Here is a 21,762-nt window from a genome sequence, read left to right on the forward strand (position 1 = left end):
ATTTTAATTGGAATTAAATATCAATGAAGAACATTTGTTTCAGTGGCACAACTTCTTACAATACCGTGAGAAAACTGAGCAACAATAAGCACGAGGCAGCAGAAAGATGTCTTTAGAACTATGGTCACTTGAAGCTCACATATAATCACTGAGTTGGCACAACCAGTGGCAGAATAGATCAGCCTGGAGTTTTGCTCCTCCTGTTTTTAGGAACACTGCAATATGGAATGATAGGGAATAAATGGCACAAAGTAAAAGTACCTTGACCATTGCTAATGAGATCTACTCTTTGAAAACACCTTGTGCGACTCTATCAATATTGTAGGAGGCTCAGCACAGGGCTGGTTAGCCACGTGTCTTGAGTGTCATGTTTCCACCTTGCACTGTCCTTTCCCTTGGTTATTTTTTCTCTTGAATGCTTGACTACTGCCCGAGTAAAATTTAATAATGTACACTATACCTCTTGGCATTTCTGATAATTTTTATCACCTTACTGTGGCACTTCCTTTTAATTCTCTCACCCCAATAAGTATCAGTCATTCACACGTTTCCTACACAGAATTCTGCAATAGGATCTATGAATTGTTGGTAAATATTGAAAAACTTGGAATCTGAGTGCCATCAGGATGTTAAATTTCTGTCTGAGATAGCAATCCACCAATGCTTTTGTCATCTTCAGCCTTAACCCTTTAAATCATCACCTAGCTTACTGAAATATATTTTATTTGAGTATATTCTGCTCCTCCTTTTCTATTACAGGCCGAATATTATTCAGCCTCTACCTCTGTTCAATGTTGCATCTCGGACTAGCAATGCCCCAAACTGAAAATGAGCACTTATTTTGTTCCAATCTCATCATTTTACATCTCCTTAACATTGGAAATATCTCCAGTTCTGCTTAATAGAATTTAGTTGGGACTCATGTATGCCACACATGAATGAATAACGTTCCAATCATTCTCCTATCAATTCTAAAGGATAACAGTCGATTGTTCTCTCACCCACAATGTTCTAGCATTCTAGTAATCAGGAAAATCTAATTCAAGGTCTGTCCACTGCATTGTTAGAGTCATAGAGAGGTACTGCACAGAAATAGGCCCTTTGAGCCATCTAGCCCATACCAAAATCATTTAAACTGCCTACTCCTAAAAACCTGCATTGGGACCATAGCCCTCCATATCCCTACTTTCCATGTACCTTCAAACTTCTCTTAAACACCAAAATCGAGCTTGCATGCACCACTTGTGCTGGCAGCTCATTTTACACCGTCACGACTCTCTGAGTGAAAAGGTTTCCCCTCATTTTCCCCCTAAACTTCTCACCTTTTATGCTTAACCCGTGACCTCTGGTTGTGGTCCACCCAACCTCACTGGAAAAAGCCTGCTTGCATTTACCCTAGCTATAACATTGTAGAGAGATGGCAGATGGAGTTTAATGCTGATAAATGTGAGGTACTACGTTTTGGTAGGACTAATTAAAATAGGACATACATGGTAAATGGTAGGGCATTGAAGAATGCTTTAGAACAGAGGGATCTAGGAATAATGGTGCATTGTTCCCTGAAGGTGGAATCTCATGTGGATAAGGTGGTGAAGAAAGCTTTTGGCATGCTGGCCTTTGTAAATCAGAGCATTGAGTATAAGAGTTGGGATGCAATGTTAAAATTGTACAAGGCATTGGTAAGGGCAAATTTGGAGTATTGAATACAGTTCTGGTCACCGAATTATAGGAAAGATGTCAACAAAATAGAGAGAGTACAGAGAAGATTTACTAGAATGTTACCTGAGTTTCAGCACCTAAGTTACAGAGAAAGGTTGAACAAGTTGGGTCTTTATTCTTTGGAGCGTAGAAGGGGACTTGATAGAGGTATTTAAAATTATGAGGGGGATAGATAGAGTTGACGTGGATAGGCTTTTTACATTGAGAGTAGGGGAGATTCAAACAAGAGGACCGGGGTTGAGAGCTAGGGGGCAAAAGTTTAGGGGTAATATGAGGGGGAACTTCTTTACTCAGAGAGTGGTAGCTGTGTGGAACGAGCTTCCAGCAGAAGTGGTAGAGGTAGGTTCTATATTGTCACTTAAAGTAAAATTGGATAGCTATATGGACAGGGAAGGAATGGAGGGTTATGGGCTGAGTGCAGGTTGGTGGGACTAGGTGAGAGTAAGCATTCAGCATGGACTAGAAGGGCCGAGATGGCCTATTTTTGTGCTGTAATTGTTATATGGTTATAAACCTCATACTTTTGTATACCTCTATCAAATCTCCTCTCAATCTTCTACATTCTAAAGAGTATAGTCGTAACCTATTCAATCTTTCCTTACAACTCAGGTCCTCCAGACCCGGCAACATCCTTGTAAATTTTGTCTATACTCTTTCAAACTTGTTTATGTTTTTCTTATAGGTAGGTGATCAAAACTGCAAACAATACTCCAAGTTATACCTCTCCAACATCTTATACAATGTCAACATAACATCCCATCTCCTGTACTCAGTACATTGATTTATGAAGACCAACGTGGCAAAAGCTTTCTTTACAACCCTACCTATCACACCGCTTTCAATAAATTATGTACTTGTATTCCCAGATCCCTTTGTTCTACCACACTCCTCAGTGCCCTACTGTTCGCTGTGTAAGACTTGCCCTGTTTGGTCCAACCAAATTGCAAAACCTCAAAATTGTCTGCATTAAGTGATAGAGGTGAAGGAAGGTGATATAAACTATAGACAAGGCAACAACCAGGAAACTGCTGCTATGATTGGAGTTCAGGTTTGTTATGGTTATAGTTTGTTCCCAGTGATGAAAGGGATTTCTACCATTCCTGTGTTTGACATTTTAGTAATAAGTCTATTGCAAGAGAATTCTTTAAGAAATTATATCATCTCACTTGTACCAAAATAAGATGTTGAATTAAGATATTGCAAACTATTTGCAAAACTGACATTTTTATACACTCATAGCTCACCTACCAGTATTTATGCTGAATTTTGAATACAGGCTTGAAATTTCACCAACACTATTTTTGACCTACACACGTCAAAGTTGCTGGTGAACGCAGCAGGCCAGGCAGCATCTCTAGGAAGAGGTACAGTCGACGTTTCAGGCCGAGACCCTTCGTCAGGACCTGAGTTACAGAGAAAGGTTGAACAAGTTAGGTCTTTATTCTTTGGAGCGTAGAAGGGGACTTGATAGAGGTATTTAAAATTATGAGGGGGATAGATAGAGTTGACATGGATAGGCTTTTTACATTGAGAGTAGGGGACCTGAGTCCTGACGAAGGGTCTCGGCCTGAAACGTCGACTGTACCTCTTCCTAGAGATGCTGCCTGGCCTGCTGTGTTCACCAGCAACTTTGATGTGTGTTGCTTGAATTTCCAGCATCTGCAGAATTCCTCGTGTTTGCGTTATTTTTGACCTGTTAGCTAAGAAGTTCATTTTAAAGTTCTTCCATGTGTTATTGAACCAAGGTTGTTTTTTTGTCAGTGTACTAAATTTGTTAACTTGTAATCATTGCAGTCACTTGTAATAGGCAAAGCGATCTTTGTTTCCTTTGCAAAGATTAGGAAATAATACACAACGTACTCACATATTAAGCAGAAAGAGTCATGTAAAGTGTAACCTTAAAAAAATGAAGTGCTTTGGTACTCTTCTCCTTGGATAAAACATCAATGTAGTTAGTCGAAGGAAATGCATGAAGACATAGCACACACATAGCAATTACTGAGCTAACAAATAACATAGCAGCCCTGCTGTTCTAATTGCTTTGCACTTGACAGCACTCAGAATTATGATGAATTCACATAATAAAAAAAAACAGAATTAGCAAAACAAGCTAATGGCAAGATATTTATCCATGCATGTTATAAAGGATGTAGTATTTGGATATTAAAACATACACTATTTGAAAGTTACAACAGATACACATTCAAATCACTGTCTTTATTTCCTCTTCTGCACTTGCCATTTAATTGAAATAGAATTAGAATTTCAGAATTTAGGCCATATATATCTGTTGTATCTCAATAGATATGGGTTTGTATTCATGGTTCTTGTAAAAGCATCCCCAGCTTCACCTCATCCCATCACTGAACCCTTTATAATTCCTCTTTGTGTTCACTGGTTCTTCTCAAATGTACCAAATTTGTTCACTCACATTTCAATCACATTCTAGGTAAACAAAAATCTCCTAAAATATTGGATTTAGTTATTACCATTAATTGTAAAAGTCTTAACAATCCTTACTCATAATTAATGACTACAGCCAATGATAGAGAGAAACAATATGTAAGTGTAACTTTAAGACAGATATAATTAAAGGGAATTTAAAATTTTTTGATACAAAAGGTGTTTCAGCCCAGTAACAAAGCTTGCCAAAGCTGAAGTGACATAAATTGATATGTGTCAATGAAAAAAAAATGAAAGGAAATGAAGGGAAGGCTGCTGTTTACATTTTTCATTGTTTACTGTGCTACCTCGTTAGTTAAGGTTAACAGCACTGATAAGGGACAAGAAGATGCTTACACTGCAATACAGCAATATCTGTGAATCTGGTGTTATTTTGATACATATCTGGCTGAGTACTGAAGACCTGGGCTAATCGACTTGCTGATATCTTTAACTTCTCACTTTGGCAGTCTGAGGTACCCACCTATTTCAGGCAGGCTTCAATTATAAGAATATTGAAGAACATAGTACTCTGCCTCAATGACCATCATCCAGTAGCACTAACATCCACAGTGATGAAGCACATCAACTCCTGCCTGAGGTGTGACCTGGTTCTGCTCTAATTTGCCTACCGTCACAACAGGTCAACAGCAGATGCCATTTCATTGGCTCCTCATGCAATCCTGGAGTACCTGGACAGTGAAGATGCATCCATCAAGTTGCTCTTCATTGACTACAGCTCTGCATTCAACACTACCATACCCTCAAAACTAATCAATAATCCTGGCCTCAATACCCCCTTGTGCAACTGATTCTTGATTTCCTCACTTTTAGACCACCGTCAGTTCAGATGAGCAACATCTCTCCCACAATCATCATTAGCACAGCTGCACCACAAGGCTGTATGCTCAGACCCCTGCTCTACTCACTTGATACTAGTTTGCTCTGATACCACTGTTGTTTGGGTGAATCTAAAGTGGGGATGAATCGGCATATAGGAGAGAGGCGGAAAATTTGACTGAATGGTGCCATAACAACAACCATATTCAATGTCAGCCAAACCAAAGATCTGATTATTTATTATAGGAGGAGGAAACTGGGGTCCGTGAGCCAGTTCTCATCGGGTGATCAGAAGTGGAGAAGGTCTGCAACTTTAAACTCCTCGGTGTTATCACTTCAGAGGATCTGTCCTGGGTCCAGCACGCAAGTGCCGTTACAAAGATGGGACAGCAGGATCTCTTCTTAGAAGTTTGCGAAAATTTAGCATGTCATTCAAAACGTTGGCAAACTTCTATAGATGACAAGTGGTGAGTATACTGACTGGTTATGGGAACATCAATGCCCTTGCATGGAAAAACCTACAAAAAGGTAACTAACTTCCCAGCACCATCTCCTCCATACAGCTCAATTCTACCAAGATACACAGATTGGCAGAACCATTGCTTTTAATTGACAGAATTTTCTTCCTAGTTTTGTTCTATATTTTTGTTTCGATTTATATCACACTACACTTTCACCACTGACTAAAATGGTCTAAGACTTTTCCCACAGTTTCAACTTAAATCTTAGGGAATCCACTTTATTGTGATAACCTTTATTAAATAGTCTAATGCAGTTGCACTCACCCTTGGCACCCTCCTGTCACTCAACATGTTTCTTAAGTAATAATTTGTCTCTAATACATGGTTAAGGTGTTGGACTAGTGATCTCACTTATCCTGTGCCCACCCACTACATAATGTACTGGGTGGGCACAGGAGTACATTCAGCCAGAGACGCAGTCCTCCAAGATGCAGCACAGAGCATCAGAGGAAGTCATTCCTGCCTGTGGCCATCAACCTTTACAATTCCTCCCTTGGAGGGTCAGACACCCTGAGCCGATAGGCTGGTCCTGGACTTATTTCATAATTTACTGGCATAATTTACATATTACTATTTAACTATTTATTAGTATTTTCTATTACTATTTACTATTTATTAATAGTAATATTACTATTACTATTTCTATTACTATTTATTATTTATGGTGCAACTGTAACGAAAACCAATTTCCCCCGGGATCAATAAAGTATGACTATGACTATGACTATCTGAAGGTCGTGAGTTCGAGCCCCAGTCGAGGCAGCGTGTTGTGTCCTTGAGCAAGGCACTTAACCACACAATGCTCCAGTTCACCCAGCTGAAAATGGGTACCAGCAAAATGCTGGGGGTTAACTGGCATCCTATCCGGTGGTGGGGGGAGGGGGGAGTCTCATACTCTCAGTTGCTTCACACCACAGAAACTGGCATAAGCACCGGCCTATGAGCCTATAAAGCTCGGGACAGACTTTAACTTTAACTATAGTAAATGGATACTATCCATTTGTTGATCTCCACTTGGGTAAAGAAGAATGTGATCAGTTTGTGATAAATTTTCTCTGTTGCAGCTATGTGGTTTTCTTTCTCATTAATATGTGATCACATGACCCATTATTTTCTCCTTATGCCACAGTCACTATGTGTCCCAATGATTTCCCTACGGCTGTTGAGGGAAGATAAATCTGAACATTATTGTCTTCTAATTTTGAAGGGTAATTTCAAATTATCTTTGATCGCAGCATTTTTTAAATCCTCTGTGAGAATGATAAAAGATCTACAGTGTTGGAACAAAAGTTTGCTTATTTTTCATTGGTTTTCAGGATTAATCACAATCATTCTCTCCTCAGCCTTACCTCTAGCATCCTCCCCTTGTTCTAGGTCGAGAACGGCGCTAAGTCATGATATGCATTTCGGCTTCTCAGAAATGAATACAAGAAAGTAATACAGTACTACAAATTTATTTTCTTTTGGTTTAAAAAGAAAATATAATGTAGTAACAACTGCATTTTACTAATCATTATCATTATGTGCCATGTCATATGACGTGGGTGATGACCATGATTGAAGTTCCTCTCTGTGCCTATTGGTGCATTGGGCAGTAACCTTGCTGTTTGTCTATTTTACAAGGCCGAGTTGCTAGCTCAACGCTCAACCCAGCACGGATGGAAAGCCTCCAAGGAGCCGTCCAGATTCGAATCTGGGACCGCTCGCCCTGAAGTCCGGTGTGGATGCCACTACACCGCCAACTGGCATTAATGACCATGACTGCTCTTGGCAAGTTTTTCTACAGAAATGGTTTGCCACCGCCGCCTTCTAGCATTTTACCAAAGAGAATGAAAAAACGAGATTTAAGTTAGTTGCACAATTTGTTTTGCAAAACAGAGGTGATTTGGAATGTATAAAGAAAATTGCAATTGTGGGCTCAAATGAGAAAAAAGGTATTGTATTTTTCTTTCGATAACTTATAGCAAAAGTGTTGCCATATTATTTGAACATAATTGTATGCTTAAAATGCCCTCTGAGCACTGCTGATGTTTTTGCCACCAATGGAGAAGCATGTTACACCTGTACAGACAGCTTCTATATATTTCATTGAACTACAAAGGAGCTGAGTCCGATACGTAGAGATGGATACTTTATTGATCCCAAAGGTAATTACAGTGTCACAGTATGTTACAAGTGCACAGGTATCCAACTATTAGAAGAGAAGTAAGAAGGAATAAAAAATAAGTTACATCAAACTTTCTAATGGGTGGGCGGGTCATCACTTCCATGGATATGGGTTGACTAACGAAAGAGGGTAAAAATAACCTCATATAGCACTCTTTGGAGCAATACAGTTGTCTTAATCTATTTCTAAAAGTGCTCCTCTGTTCAGCCAAGGTAGCATGGAGAGAGTGAGAAACATTGTCCATAATTGCCAAGATTTTCTGTAGTCTTTTGTTCTACCACAGCCTCCAGCATGTCCAGTTTGACTCCTGTAAAAGCTTTTCTAATCAGTTTATTAAGCCTATTGGCATCACCCGTGTGGATGCCATTGCCCCAGCACGCAACCGCACAGAAGATTGTACTTGTGACAACAGACTGGTGGAACATGCGAAGGAGAGGCCTGCATGCTTCAAAGGACCTCAGTCCCCTCAGTAAGTAGTGGTGACTCTGGACCTTCTTATAAACAGCCTTTGTGGTGGCACAATTTTCTAACCACTGCAGGTGCATATTTATACCAGTTAGATATTTTTCTTCTTCATTCCTCCTCCGCTCTCAAGACTATTACATTAATTAAAAGTTAGTATTTTACTGACTGTTTACCCTGGTGTTTTCTGATTGATAATATTTTAAGTGAATGGGGATTTTACAGAAAATGATATAAGGAGCTAAAGCACAGGAAAATTCAGAAGCCTTTCAGCAAGGGAAAGCTCTTTCTTCACCATTTATAATGATGGTAAACTGAAATAGGAAGTTAAAAGATTTAAACAATTCATTGTAGCACACACAAAATGCTGGAGGAACTCATCAGGGTAGGCAGCATCTATGAAATGAACAAACAGTCGATGTTTTGGGCCAAGGCCCTCTATCAGGACTGGAAAGGAAGGGCCAGATGCCAGAATGAAAAGATGGGAGGATAGCTAGAAGATAATAGGTGAAGCCAGGTGGGTTAGAAAGACAAGGGCTGGAGAGAAAGAAATCTAAAAGGAGAGTGGACCATAGGAGAAAGGGAAGAAAAAGAGGTCCCAGGAGGAGGTGATCAGCGAGTGAGAAAAAGAAAGAGGCCAGAGTGTGGAATAGAAGAAGAGTGGAGTGAGAGGGAAAGAATGTTTTTTACCAGAAGGCGAAATAATTATTCAAGCCATCAGGTTGGATGCTACCCAGATGAAATACAAGGTGTTGCTCCTCCACCCAGAGTGTGGCCTCATTGTGGCACAAGTTGAGGCCATGGACCAACATGTCAGAATGGGAATAAAAATGGGAATTAAAATGTTTGGCCAACATGAATTTCCACTTTTCGTGGATGGAGTGGAGGTGCTTGAAGAAGCGTTCCCCCCATTTCCGACGGGTCTCACCAATGTAGAGGAGGCTGCATCAGGAGCACTGGACACAATAGATGACCCAAGCAGGTTTGCAGGTGAAATATTGCCTCACCTGGAAGGACTGATTAGGCCCTGAATGGAGGTGAGGGAAGAGGTGAATGGGCAGGCGTAGCACTTAGGCTGCTTGCAGTGATAAATGTGGGGAGGGAGATTAGTGGGGAAGGATGAATGGCCAAGGGAATCACAGCTGGAGTGATCCCTGTGGAAAGTGGGGGGGGGGGTTAAAGACATGTTTGATGGTAGGATCCCTTTGGAGATGATGAAAGTTGTGTTGAATGATCTGTTGGATGTGGAGACTCATCGGGTAGTAGGTAAGGACAGGAAGGATTGTACTTCTGTTAAGACGGCGGGAAGATAGGGTGACGGTAGATGTTTGGGAAATGGAAGAGATACGGGTGAAGGCAGCATCAATGGTGGAGAAAGAGAAACCCTGTTCTTTGAAGAAGGAAATTAAGTGATCTCTAAGGGAGTTGAAGTGAGTTTGCATTTTTACAGTGTGACCTCAGCCAAAGCAACAGGAGTTTGGATTTCACTAATAGATACGGCAGAAGAAAATCCAATGCATTGTTTAATGGCTTTGTTTTCAAACTGAAAGAAATATGCCTACAAAGGTGAGAAGCAAATTTTTGAAACTTGTTAATAAATGTAATCAGGAAAATGGCCTGAATTACTTTGTAAGTAGTACACTTGCTCAGCAACTTTACTTGTATGAGATTTACAATTGGAAGCTACTATTGGCATACAAGACTAAGTAAATTTATTGCACTGCTTTTTAGGTTCTTAAACCTGCTTAAATAACTTGTGCACAATGTATTTGGAACTAATATGTCATAGGTCAACAAAAGGGCAATGTAAGTGTGTTATAAACAGAAAGGAGCAACTGTGGTGCTGTTCTGCATAACTTTTAATGTAGATTTACTCTCAAATAGCCAAAAAGCAGAAGTACATTTTAGGTATGCTAGGTGCCTGTGATTCTGCTGCAAATAAATTTTTCATTTGACCTGCGCCTACATGTACTTGCGAATATGATTTTCCGTGCTATATCTCAATAAATAAACAAACTACAGACTTTGACATTCACTTATTCCTAAGGTGTACCTCTGCTTGCAAAAGGACACCCCTCAGAAGTTGTAGGCTAGCTCCAGTTAATGACTAATACTGGACTGCATTGCCATGAGGTCATGATATTGGCTTCCACTACAGAAAGGGTGCCAGTGAGTAATCAGAACACATAAAAACTTTTAGATGCTAAAGATACGAGAGTTTAAAAAAAAGACATTGTTTAAGATACTCAATGTCGTCTGTTGAGTAATAACATATGAGGTACGAGAAATGGAGTTAATGTACAGTATCAGGTCAATGTACTTCTTCAAGACTGGAACAATGAGAAAAGAAGTGAAAAAGGATCTAGTGCTTTACAGGCATATATGACAAATAAACTCTTCTTGGGCTTCCAGCCAGGTACAGGTATCGATTTTAACGGACATTTCGATGACAAGGTCTAGTCCAGGCATGTCTGGTCCTGTGGTATATACCCCCATTGTTCATCTCTCCTTATAGGTTAGTCCTCCTCCAATCAGGTTTCCGCTGTCACACCTTGTTGACAATCAAATTCCAGTTCTCAGAGTGAGACCTTTGTCTTTGCTGAAATTCTTTTCCTCTAGTTTTATTTCAATGGCTTCCCTCACCAGGCGGTCCCAAAACTATTGGCGCGGCACAGTAACTTTATGCTGTCATAATTAATCCTGTGATCTTTACGAATGTCTATGCTCCTTGATGCAGTTTCCCCCGTATGCTCCATCTGGCCGATATACGCTGCTCCACATTCACAGGGAATCCTGTAAACGCCAGCCTTCCTGAGTCCCAGGTCATCTTAGACTCACATAAGCTGTGACTTGAGCTTCCTTACAGGTTTGTGGATGGTATTAATCTGGTATCTCTTCATGACACTGATGATCTTTCCAAAAACCATGGAAATATTCAGAAGACAGGCGGTAGTGATGGTTCCTCCTTGTTTATAGGTGAACTGAATTTTAAATTGTAGGGAGTTTTATGTCTTTCATGGAGTGGAGACCAAGGCGTACAAAAATGCTATTAATGCCATCTAAACGAGGGAGATAAATGACTGTTAGCCACAGCTGACCTGTCTAGTGCAAAGTGAACATAAATGAAGCAAGTAGATTGGAATCAGAAGCAATGCTGCAGTTGAGAGATGCAAATCATAACAGTTTTTGGAAATCCAAAACAAGAGAGAAAAAAGCTGATATCAGAGATGCAAATCACAGCAGTTTTTGGAAATCCAAAACAAAAGAAAATATCTGATATCCTCAACAGACAAGGCGGTGTCTAGAGAGAGGGAAGATCTTAAAGTCACAAGATGATGACCTTTCATCAGAATTGGCCAGTTATGAAACAAACAAGAACGGTTTTCTGTGAAATTGTTTAATTCAATACTGAGTTCTAAAGATAGCATAACGCTTGGAGAGAGTAAGTTCCTCATTCTAAGAAACTGTATACCCTCCCATTCACCTCTGCTGTCACCTCCATACAGGGCCCCAACAGTACTTGCAGGTGAGGCAACACTTCACCTGCAGATCTGTTGGGGCCACCTATTGCATCTGTTGCTCCCGATGTGGCCTCCTTCCTCTTCATTGGTGAGACCCAAAGTAAATTGGGGGACTGCTTTGTTGAGCACCTCTGCTCCATCTGCCAAAAGCAAAACTTCTGGTAACCAACCATTTAAATTCATATCCCCATTCCCGCTCTGACATGTAGTGGCCTAGGGCCTTCTCTTCTGCCACGATGAGGTCAGTATCAGGGTGGAGGAGCAACACCTCATATTCCATCCAGGTAGCCTCCAACATGATGGCATGGGTATTGGTTTCCCCTTCCAGTAGCTGTTTTTCTTTTTCCCGCTCTCTTCCTTCTTCTACTAGTCCCTACTCTCACTTCTTAACTCCTCTTCTCAGCTGAATATCACCTCCCCCTCGTGCCTCTCGTTCTTCCCTTTGTCCTATGGTTCACTTTCCTCTCCTATCAGATTCCTCCTCTCCATCCCTTTACCTTCCCATCCACCTGGCTTCATCTATCATCTTCTAACCTGTCTTCCTTCCTCTCCTCTAACACCTTTTTATCCTGGCATTTTCCCTCTTCCTTTGTAGTCCTGATGAAGGGTCTCAGCCTGAAACATTAACTGTTTGTTCATTTCCATAGGTGCTGCCTGACTTACTGAATTCCTCCAGCATTTAGTGTGTGTTGCTCTGCAGAATCTCTTGTATCTGCACAATACAGGCCCTTCAGTCCACAAAGCTATGCCGAAAATGTCCTTACCTTAGAAGTTACCTATAGGGTTATCCATAGCCATCTATTTTTCTAAGCTCCGTGTACCTATCCAGGAGTCTCTTAAAAGACCCTATTGTATCTGCCTCCACCGTCGTTACCGGCAGCCCATTCCACGCACTCACCACTCTCTGCGTAAACAACTTACCCCTGACATCTCCTCTGTACCTACTTCCAAGCACCTTAAAACTATGTCCTCTTGTGCTAGCCATTCTATCCACATGATCAATGCCTCTCATCATCTCATACACCTCTATCAGGTCACCTCTCATCCTCCGTCGCTCTGAAGAGAAAAGACTGAGTTCACTCAACCTATTCTCATAAGGCATGCTCTCCAATCCAGGTAACATCCTTGTAAACCTCCTCTGCACTCTTTCTATGGTTTCCATATCCTTCTTATAGTGAGGCAACCAGAACTAAGCACAGTACTCTAAGTGGGGTCTGACCAGGGTCCTACACAGCTGCAACATTGCCTCTCGGCTCTTTAACTCAATCCCACGATCGATGAAAGCCAATGCACCGTATGCTTTCTTAACCACAGAGTCAATCTGCGCAGCTGCTTTGAGTGTCCTATGGACTCGGACCCCAAGATCCCTCTGATCCTCCACATTGCCAAGAGTCTCACCATTAATACTATATTCTGTCATCATATCTGACCTACCAAAATGAACCACCTCACACTTATCAGGGTTGAACTCCATCTGCCACTTCTCAGCCCAGTTTTGCATCCCATCAATGTTCAAAGGTCGAATTTAATATCAGAGAAATGTATACAATATACATCCTGAAATGCTTTTTCTTCGCAAGCATCCACGAAAACAGAGAAGTGCCCTAAAGAGTGAATGACAGTTAAACGTGAGAACCTCAAAGTCCCTCCAGCTTCCACCCTCCCGCACGTAAGCAGCAGCAAGCAATGATCCACCTTCCCCCGACCAGCAAAAAAAAAGCACATTGGTACTGTCACCGAACCCAAGTGCGTGCGAAGCAATAGCGAAGACACAGACCAAAGTTACCCCAAAGGTTTGCATTTCATCCGACATTCGACAAACCACAGGTTACAACGTCCCACTGTAACCTCTGACAGTCCTCCACACTATCCACAACACTCCCAACCTTTATGTCATCAGCAAATTTACTAACCCATCCCTCCATTTCCCATCAAAGTTGCTGGTGAACGCAGCAGGCCAGGCAGCATCTCTAGGAAGAGGTACAGTCGATGTTTCAGGCCGAGACCCTTCGTCAGGACTAACTGCAGGAAGAGTTAGTAACAGATTTCTTACCAACTCTTCCTGCAGTTAGTCCTGACGAAGGGTCTCAGCCTGAAACGTCGACTGTACCTCTTCCTAGAGATGCTGCCTGGCCTGCTGCATTCACCAGCAACTTTGATGTGTGTTGCTTGAATTTCCAGCATCTGCAGACTTCCTCTTGCCTCCATTTCCCCATCCAGGTCATTTATGTTGGGGTCCCAGAACAGATCTCTAAGGCACACCGCTGGTCACTGACCTCCAGTCAGAATATGACCTGTCTACAAGCACTCTTTGCCTTCTTTGCAAGCTAGTTCTGGATCCACAAAGCAATATCCCCTTGGATCCCATGCCTCCTTACTTTCTCATTAAACCTTGCACGGGGTATCTTATTAAATGCCTCAAAAAATTCAATCAGGCTCGTAAAGCATGACCTACCTTTGACAAAGCCATGCTGACTATTCCTAATCATATTATGCCTCTTCAAATGTTCATAAATCCTGCCTCTCAGGATCTTCTCCATCAACTTACCAACCACTGAAGTAAGTCTCACTGGTCTATTGTGTTTATGAGATCCTCAAGCTTACTCTGTGTTTTGTTGGAATAATACAAGAAAACCAAGACAAGGAGGTCAGGCAACACACACAAAATGCTGGTGGAATGCAGCAGGCCAGGCAGCATCTATAGAAAGAAGTACAGTCGACGTTTCGGGCTGAGACCCTTCATCAGCACTAACTGAAAGAAGAGATAGTAAGAGATTTGAAAGTGGGAGGGGGAGGGGGAGGGGGAGATCGAGATCCGAAATGATAGAAGACAGGATGGGGAAGGAAGAAGCAAAGAGCTGGAAAGTTGATTGGCGAAAGGGATACAAGGCTGGAGAAGGGAGAGGATCATGGGACAGGAGGTCTAGGGAGAAAGAAAAGGGGAGGGGAGAGCAGGCAAGGAGTGATTGTAGGAGGGACAGAGAGAGAGAAGAAGAAGCAAAAAAAGGGGGAAATAAAAATAAATAAGGGATGGGGTAAGAAGGGGAGGAGGGGCATTAACGGACATTAGAGAAATCAATGTTCATGCCATCAGGTTGGAGGCTACCCAGATGGAATATAAGGTGTTGTTCCTCCAACCTGAGTGTGGCTTCATCTTGATAGTAGAGGAGGCCATGGATTGACATATCAGAACGGGAATGGGATGTGGAATTAAAATGGGTGGCCACTGGGAGATCCTGTTTTCTCTAGTGGACAGAGTGTGGGAGTGGGATGGCAAATTAAAGTAACAGGTAGCTAAAAGATTAGGGTTATCCTAACCACCCTGCTGCTCATTTTGCTTCCCCAGTTTCTCAACCTGCTCCACATCTATTCTGATAAGGAATCTTTTGACACCAGTGCTCCTATGATATTTTTCTTTGCTTAATAATGAGATCCTCTCTACTATAGTTAACTGGTATTCCAAATGCTTTTCTTCTACTTACCATACTTCTGCTCTTGCTCCTCTCCTTCCACTCAGAACAGTGATAGGATTTCCTTTGTCCTCACCTTCCACCCTCCCAGCCTCCACATTCAACAGATTATCTCCATAATTTTCACCACCTTCACTTAAGCCCCTGTGCCACATACAAGCATACATTCCTTTTCAGAACTTTAAAGGGGCTATTCCCTTTGTGACTGTATGGTTTGATCTCATACTCCTACCAACTACTACTCTTCCTTTCTCCTGCAACCACAGAAGATGCAACACCTGTCCTTTTACCTCTTTCATTGACACCATTCTGAGACCCAGAATTTTCTCAACTAAATTATTTGTACTTTTTCCAACGTAGTACATTACAGCCACTGCTGCTCTGTATTGGAGAAATGTACTGCAGATTGGATGATTATTCTACAGAATGCCTCCATTAAGTCCACAGGTGAGATCCCAGCCTTTGAGTTGCCTGACTCAAAGCAAAGGGGTTTTCCAACCCCTTTCCACTCAGATTTCTCCAACTTTGGCTTCCTTTACAGTTCCAACAAAGCTCAATGCAGGATAGAACAGTTCTCCTTTTCTGTCAAGGGCATGTTATAGCTTTTGGGGATCAATATTTAAATAAGTAGATTCAGGTAAGCAACCTTTCATGTTTGTGTCAGAACTACCCATCAGTAACGATAACTAAATTTTCTCTGTCCACAGATGCTACCTAACCTGCTGATTATTTTCAACATTCTCTTCTGCAATTAAAGCAAAAATCTTTAGCTTTGGCTGAGGTTACAGTATACTCAATATCAACAAGGTATAAATTACAAATGTAACTTCTTCATTGCAGCTTTACATGCACTACGGTGTACCTTTTGGTGAAGTGGATTATTATTGTTCAGATTTACTGGTATATCAAACACTCTTGATTGGACTAGTTTTAAGATCAATATCAATTGTGCTTTTCCATTTTGTGTAGATTTCATATCTGATGATCTGGAACATATTATGTGCAGCACATTTAAAAGTATCTGTTATACATATCCAGGTGGAATATCTGCACATTGGTGTATTTGAGTATAAATCAACATTCAAGAGAGTGCAGATGGCACAATCTGGAACAAAAAAAGTGCTGGAGGATCTCAGCAGGTAAAGCAACATTTGTGGAGGGGAAATATTTAAATTGGAACTAGAATTTTCAATGCAGTAGGAATCAAAAATCAATCAACTGCTGCTTTTTAATCAATCTACTCCAACTTTGCTCTGCTTCACTCGCCCCAACTTTGTCTCGAATATCCCTTCATTCCGCACCTGCACATTTTGACCCTTGACTCAACCTTGCCTTCACTCATCTTTCCATTGTGTGCAATGATCATTTACTCTTTTTTTTTCTCACAGAAAAAGTGTAATTAATGAAGTATTTTGTTGTATTCCTTGTTTTGGTAACCACTCATAAGTTGTTGCTCGCCTTCAGCAGCGCCATCTTAAACATCCATATCTCCAATATTATCCTAACAACAGGATCCCAGCCTCTTTCTGCAGTATTCTCTTAGCCATCCACTTCCAATCAGAAAAGCATTCTCTCACCACTACCCTCTGCCTGCTATCATCCAACCAATTTCAGATCCAATTTGATCCCATATGTTTGAGCTTATGGACTAGCGTGGACTACCATGCTGGACCCAAGCCAAATGCCTTACTAAAGTCCATACAGACAATGTCTACTGTTCTACCATTATCAGTCTTCTTAGTTATCTTCTTAAAAGGCTCAATCAGATTAGTAAACCAGGATTTTCCCTGCACAAAAACTTGCTGATTATCCCTGAACAGTCCCTGCCTTTCCAAATGTACATAAATTCTATCCCTTAGAATTTTCTCCAATAATTTCCTTATCACTGACATAAACTTACTTGCCTGTGGTTACCTGGCCTATCCTTCTTGCCCTTCTTTAAGTAAAAAAAAATCAACTTCTATTCTTCAGGCACCTCACCTGTGGCTAATGAAGGGACAAAGATTTCTATCAGGACCCATTACACCCCCAGCTATCTCCTCCCTGGCTTCCTGTGGCAATGTGGGATTATCAACCATTATGCTTTCCATGATACCTTGTAGCTTGTTCATACTTGACGTTCACCAGATTACCAAGTTGTCCTTCCTGAATTTCGCTGTGAAGACTCCTCCATTTCCTTCTCCTTAGTGAATACAGGCAAGTCATTTATTTAGGACCTTAGCCATATCACCTGGCTCCATACATTGATTAACCCTTTACTTATGGAGACCCACTCTTAGCTTGCTCTTTCTTTTTACTCATGTTCCTAAAATATGAGTAAATACAACTTCATAAAAATATCATGAAGTCGGGAGGAGAGAGAGCAGCGTGCTGCGCGTGCGCAGCCCTCTGGTGAAAAATGATCTCGTATCCATTAAATAGGGGCTGTGGACAATTCTGATTTGATGGAGACAGACGTGAAAGCACAGAGGAACATCTGGAGAAATTTCTGAAACGTCAGTTTGCTGCTGTTGTACTGCGTGATCGAGAAATCTTCCAGAGGGAAGGCCTCAAAATTCCCGGCTTTGCCTGCTGCTGGCGACCGAGATTGAGGTCGAATCGTTCGGATAGAGATGGCGCTCGGTACTTGGTGTCGGAGGCTGATTGGAGGCTCGAAGTTTTCGGATGACTCAGAATCGGACTGTGGTCGGGCATGGCAGGGAGAGTTTTTCTTCCTTCTCCCGTCTGCGTGAGATGTGGGACATTTGAGAGACTTTGAACTTTTTACTGTGCCATGGACTGTTCTTCATCAAGTTATGGTATTGTTGCACTGTTGCAACTATATGTTATAATTATGTGGTTTTGTTAGTTTTTTCAGTCTTGGTCTGTCCTGTGGTTTGTGATATCACACTGGAGGAAATATTGTATCATTTCTTAATGCATGCATTACTAAATTACAATAAAAGGGGACTGCGTGTCTTCATAATCTAAAAAGTCTTTTACTAAATATGTTTTTCAAACATGAAGGAAGCTACCAGTGCAACAGTAACTCTAATCAATCATGTTCTGAATCAGATGAGACATTTTCCTCCTTGATTCTTCATTTAAACTTTGTCAAATGCTGCTGTGATGTAACCATTTCCCCAAACTTGTCTTTATAGTTCATCATCTAATCAAGAGTTATGTTACATTGTACAAACCTGATTATTTGATAGGAGCAGTGGAGTACATAAGTAAACACAGTTTAAGGATTACCACCAGTTGTGTCACTGTGATCACTGAAAAACATCCAAAACTACTTGATAAAGTCACTAGAGGGAGCTAAAGCCACATGCTGGATAACTCACAGAGGGAAAACAGGTATTGCAGAACAGTTAACTTCACTAAAAGATTTCTGAATATTAAAGCTTTTACTGTAATCAAATCTGCAGCCAAGAGTCTTGATAGAATGCTATTATCTTTGAAATTGGCTCAAGATAACTTCTGAACCACTGCTTGAACAAGAAGAGGAGTTCTGGCTCATGAAATGTCTCAACTTCACAGCATCCCTCAAGAAACTGGATATCTGTAAATCTTGGTGTTTGCTAACCTACATACAGTATATCTTTTCCAGAACCAGTGAGGAGAATCCCACCACCCACCAATACAAATGACTAAAAATTCATCCAATTTAAGAATATTTTAGTTAAAGTTAAAGTCCGTCCCGAGCCTTGTGGCCCATCAGGCCGGTGCTTACGCCGATTTCTGTGGCGTGAAGCAACTGAGAGTACGAGACCGCCCCCCCCCCCCCCGGAGAGGACGCCAGTCTATGCGAGGTTACGCCCCAGCATTTGCCGGTACCCATTTTCAGTTGGGTTTTCTGGAGCAGTGTGTGGTTAAGTGCCTTGCTCAAAGGCACAACACACTGCCTTGGCCGAAACTTGAACCGACGACCTTCAGATCGTGAGCCCAACGGCCTAACCACTTGGCCATGCACCACACAATTTAAAAATATTCTGCAGTGTAAATTCTGCATTTATTGTGTACCAGTAAATTAATGATAATAACAATTTCTCCAAACTATCCATGGAAAAAACAAAATCAATATTCTGCTCAAAATTGTAATGAGTGAAATAGAATCTGCTGGTACCAGTTTTCATGTGCTTTATCAAGGATTTTCTTCCATGATCATGGAAATGCTGAGTTTGGGATCATTGCATAATGCACAGTTTCCATTGTAAATCCTCAGACAACAAAGCAGTTTAGGCTGATAACATCTACATCACCAAAATGGCAAGTAATAACCACCTCCAACAAACAGAAATCTAACCTGCTATTCTTAACATTCAACGGTATCACCATTGTCAAGTTCTTTACTATCAACATCATGGAGGATGTTGGAAGGTAAGGGATGGATACCATGTTGCACCTCTAAATCTGAATCTATTGACCAAAAGCTTACTTGGACCAGCCACGTAAATACTTGGTGACATGGGAATGTAAAGGGCTACAAATCTTGCAGTATGTCTTTACTCTTCTAAATCTCTCCATCTTGGTACAAGTCAGGAGTGCAATAGAATTCTCTCTACTTACCTGAACTAATGCAGTTCCACCAACCCTTGAGGACCTCTCAAAATTCATGAAAAATAAGTCCTTAAGAGTGATATCTAATTCACTCAAAGTGCAACATAGTGGCAATTATATATAATCTTCAAAAGAAATGTAAGACATAAGGATCTATTCAATTTCAACCTTTTACCATTAATTAATCAGGTTAAATAACTGATTACTAAGTGGTCCCCACTGTCTCCATCATTGATTGGCCGAATCAATGCTATTAAAATGATTATTTTACCTAAATTTTTAATATTTATTTCAAATGATACCAATTTTTATTCCTAAATCCTTTTTTGATACTATTGATCCTAAAATTTCCTCTTATATATGGCAAAATAAAAATCCCAGATTAAGTAAAAAATACTTACAGAAATCCAAGAAAGATGGTGGTTTGACATTGCCTAACCTAAGATTTTATTATTGGGCATTTAATATTCAATATTTAATATTTTGGACGCAAGATTGGAATACAACTCCGAGCCCATATAGGGTAAACCTTGAAGGCCACTCTGTACAGGGGTTTTCTTTAGTTTCCATTTTAGGAACTTCACTTCCTTTTGTACTATCTAAATTGAATAAACAAATATTTAAGCCTATAGTTAAACATACATTGTGAATACGGTTTCAATTTCGTAAATTTTTTTGGTCTGAATGAATTTATGTTATCAAGTCCTATTATATCTCATGTCTTTTTTCTACTCTCGGTAATGGACCAAGCCTTTTTGATATGGAAAACGAAAGGTATAATATGTTTTCATGACTTATTTCTGGATAACTGTTTTATGTCTTTTGAGCAGTTAGCTAAGAAATTTGATTTGCCTAGATCCCACTTTTTTTTTTAGATACTTACAAATAAGGAATTTTTAAAATACTACGTTGCCTACCTTTCCGACTTCAAATCCTACTGATATTATTGATAAAATTTTAGGTTTAAATCCCTTTCAGAAGGGATTAATAGCAATTATCTATGATATAATTATGAAATTACAGCCAGGTATATCTGATAAAATTAAAAATGAATGGGAAAGTGAACTTCAACTTTGTCTACCTATAGAGAAACGGGATAAAATTTTTCAATTAGTTAGTATTTCTTCTATATGTGCTAAACATACATTAATACAATTTAAAGTAGTACATAGAGCCCATATGTCCAAAGATAAATGAGCTCATTTTTATTCCCATATAAACCCTACTTGTGATAGATGTCACTCTGAGGTAGCCTCTTTAACTCATATGTTTTGGTCCTGTCCTCTTTTGGAAAAATATTGGAAAGATATTTTTGATATTATTTCAACAGTTCTATGTTTTGATTTAAAACCCCATTCTATTACGGCAATTATTGGATTGCCAATGGTAGAACATAGATCTTTGTCTTCTTCAGCCTGTCAGATGATAGCATTTGTTACTTTAATGGCTAGAAGACCTATTTTGTTGAACTGGAAGGAAACCAATCCTCCTACTACATTCCAATGGTTTTCTCAAACTATATTAGGTTCAAATTTAGAAAAAATTAGAAGTGATATTTTTGATCCTTCAGTTAAATTTGAAGAAACTTAGAAACCTTTTATGCAACATTTTCATACGATGTAATTTGACCTTTCCGAATTTTTTTTAAAACTTAAATTACATGAATAGAGGAGCGGAGTTGACGACATTACTGAACGTGTCTGATTCAAGATATTGGTCTAGCCCTGTTTTGTTCTGTTTCTTTTTGTTTGTTTTTTCTTTTTCTTTTGGGGGTTTTTCTTTGTTTATATATATTTTTTTCTTTTTATTTCTTTTTTTTAATGACTAATTTCATTATGAGTTTGGAAGTCTATTATACCTATGTTACTTTAAATCCTTTTTGTATATGCTTATTAAGATTATTCCAATCTCTTTGTATTAACTTTGTTACTGAGTTTATGATTTTGAAAATTAATAAAAAGATTTAAATAAGAAATGTAGCTATTCACACATCTACATCAACAGCAGCTCTCAGATCAGTAAGTTATACTATTTATACAGTCAAAGACAACAGGCACATTAGAACACTATCACTTGCA

The sequence above is a fragment of the Mobula hypostoma genome, chromosome 19 (genome assembly GCF_963921235.1).
Source record: "Mobula hypostoma chromosome 19, sMobHyp1.1, whole genome shotgun sequence".
NCBI lineage: Eukaryota > Metazoa > Chordata > Chondrichthyes > Myliobatiformes > Myliobatidae > Mobula > Mobula hypostoma.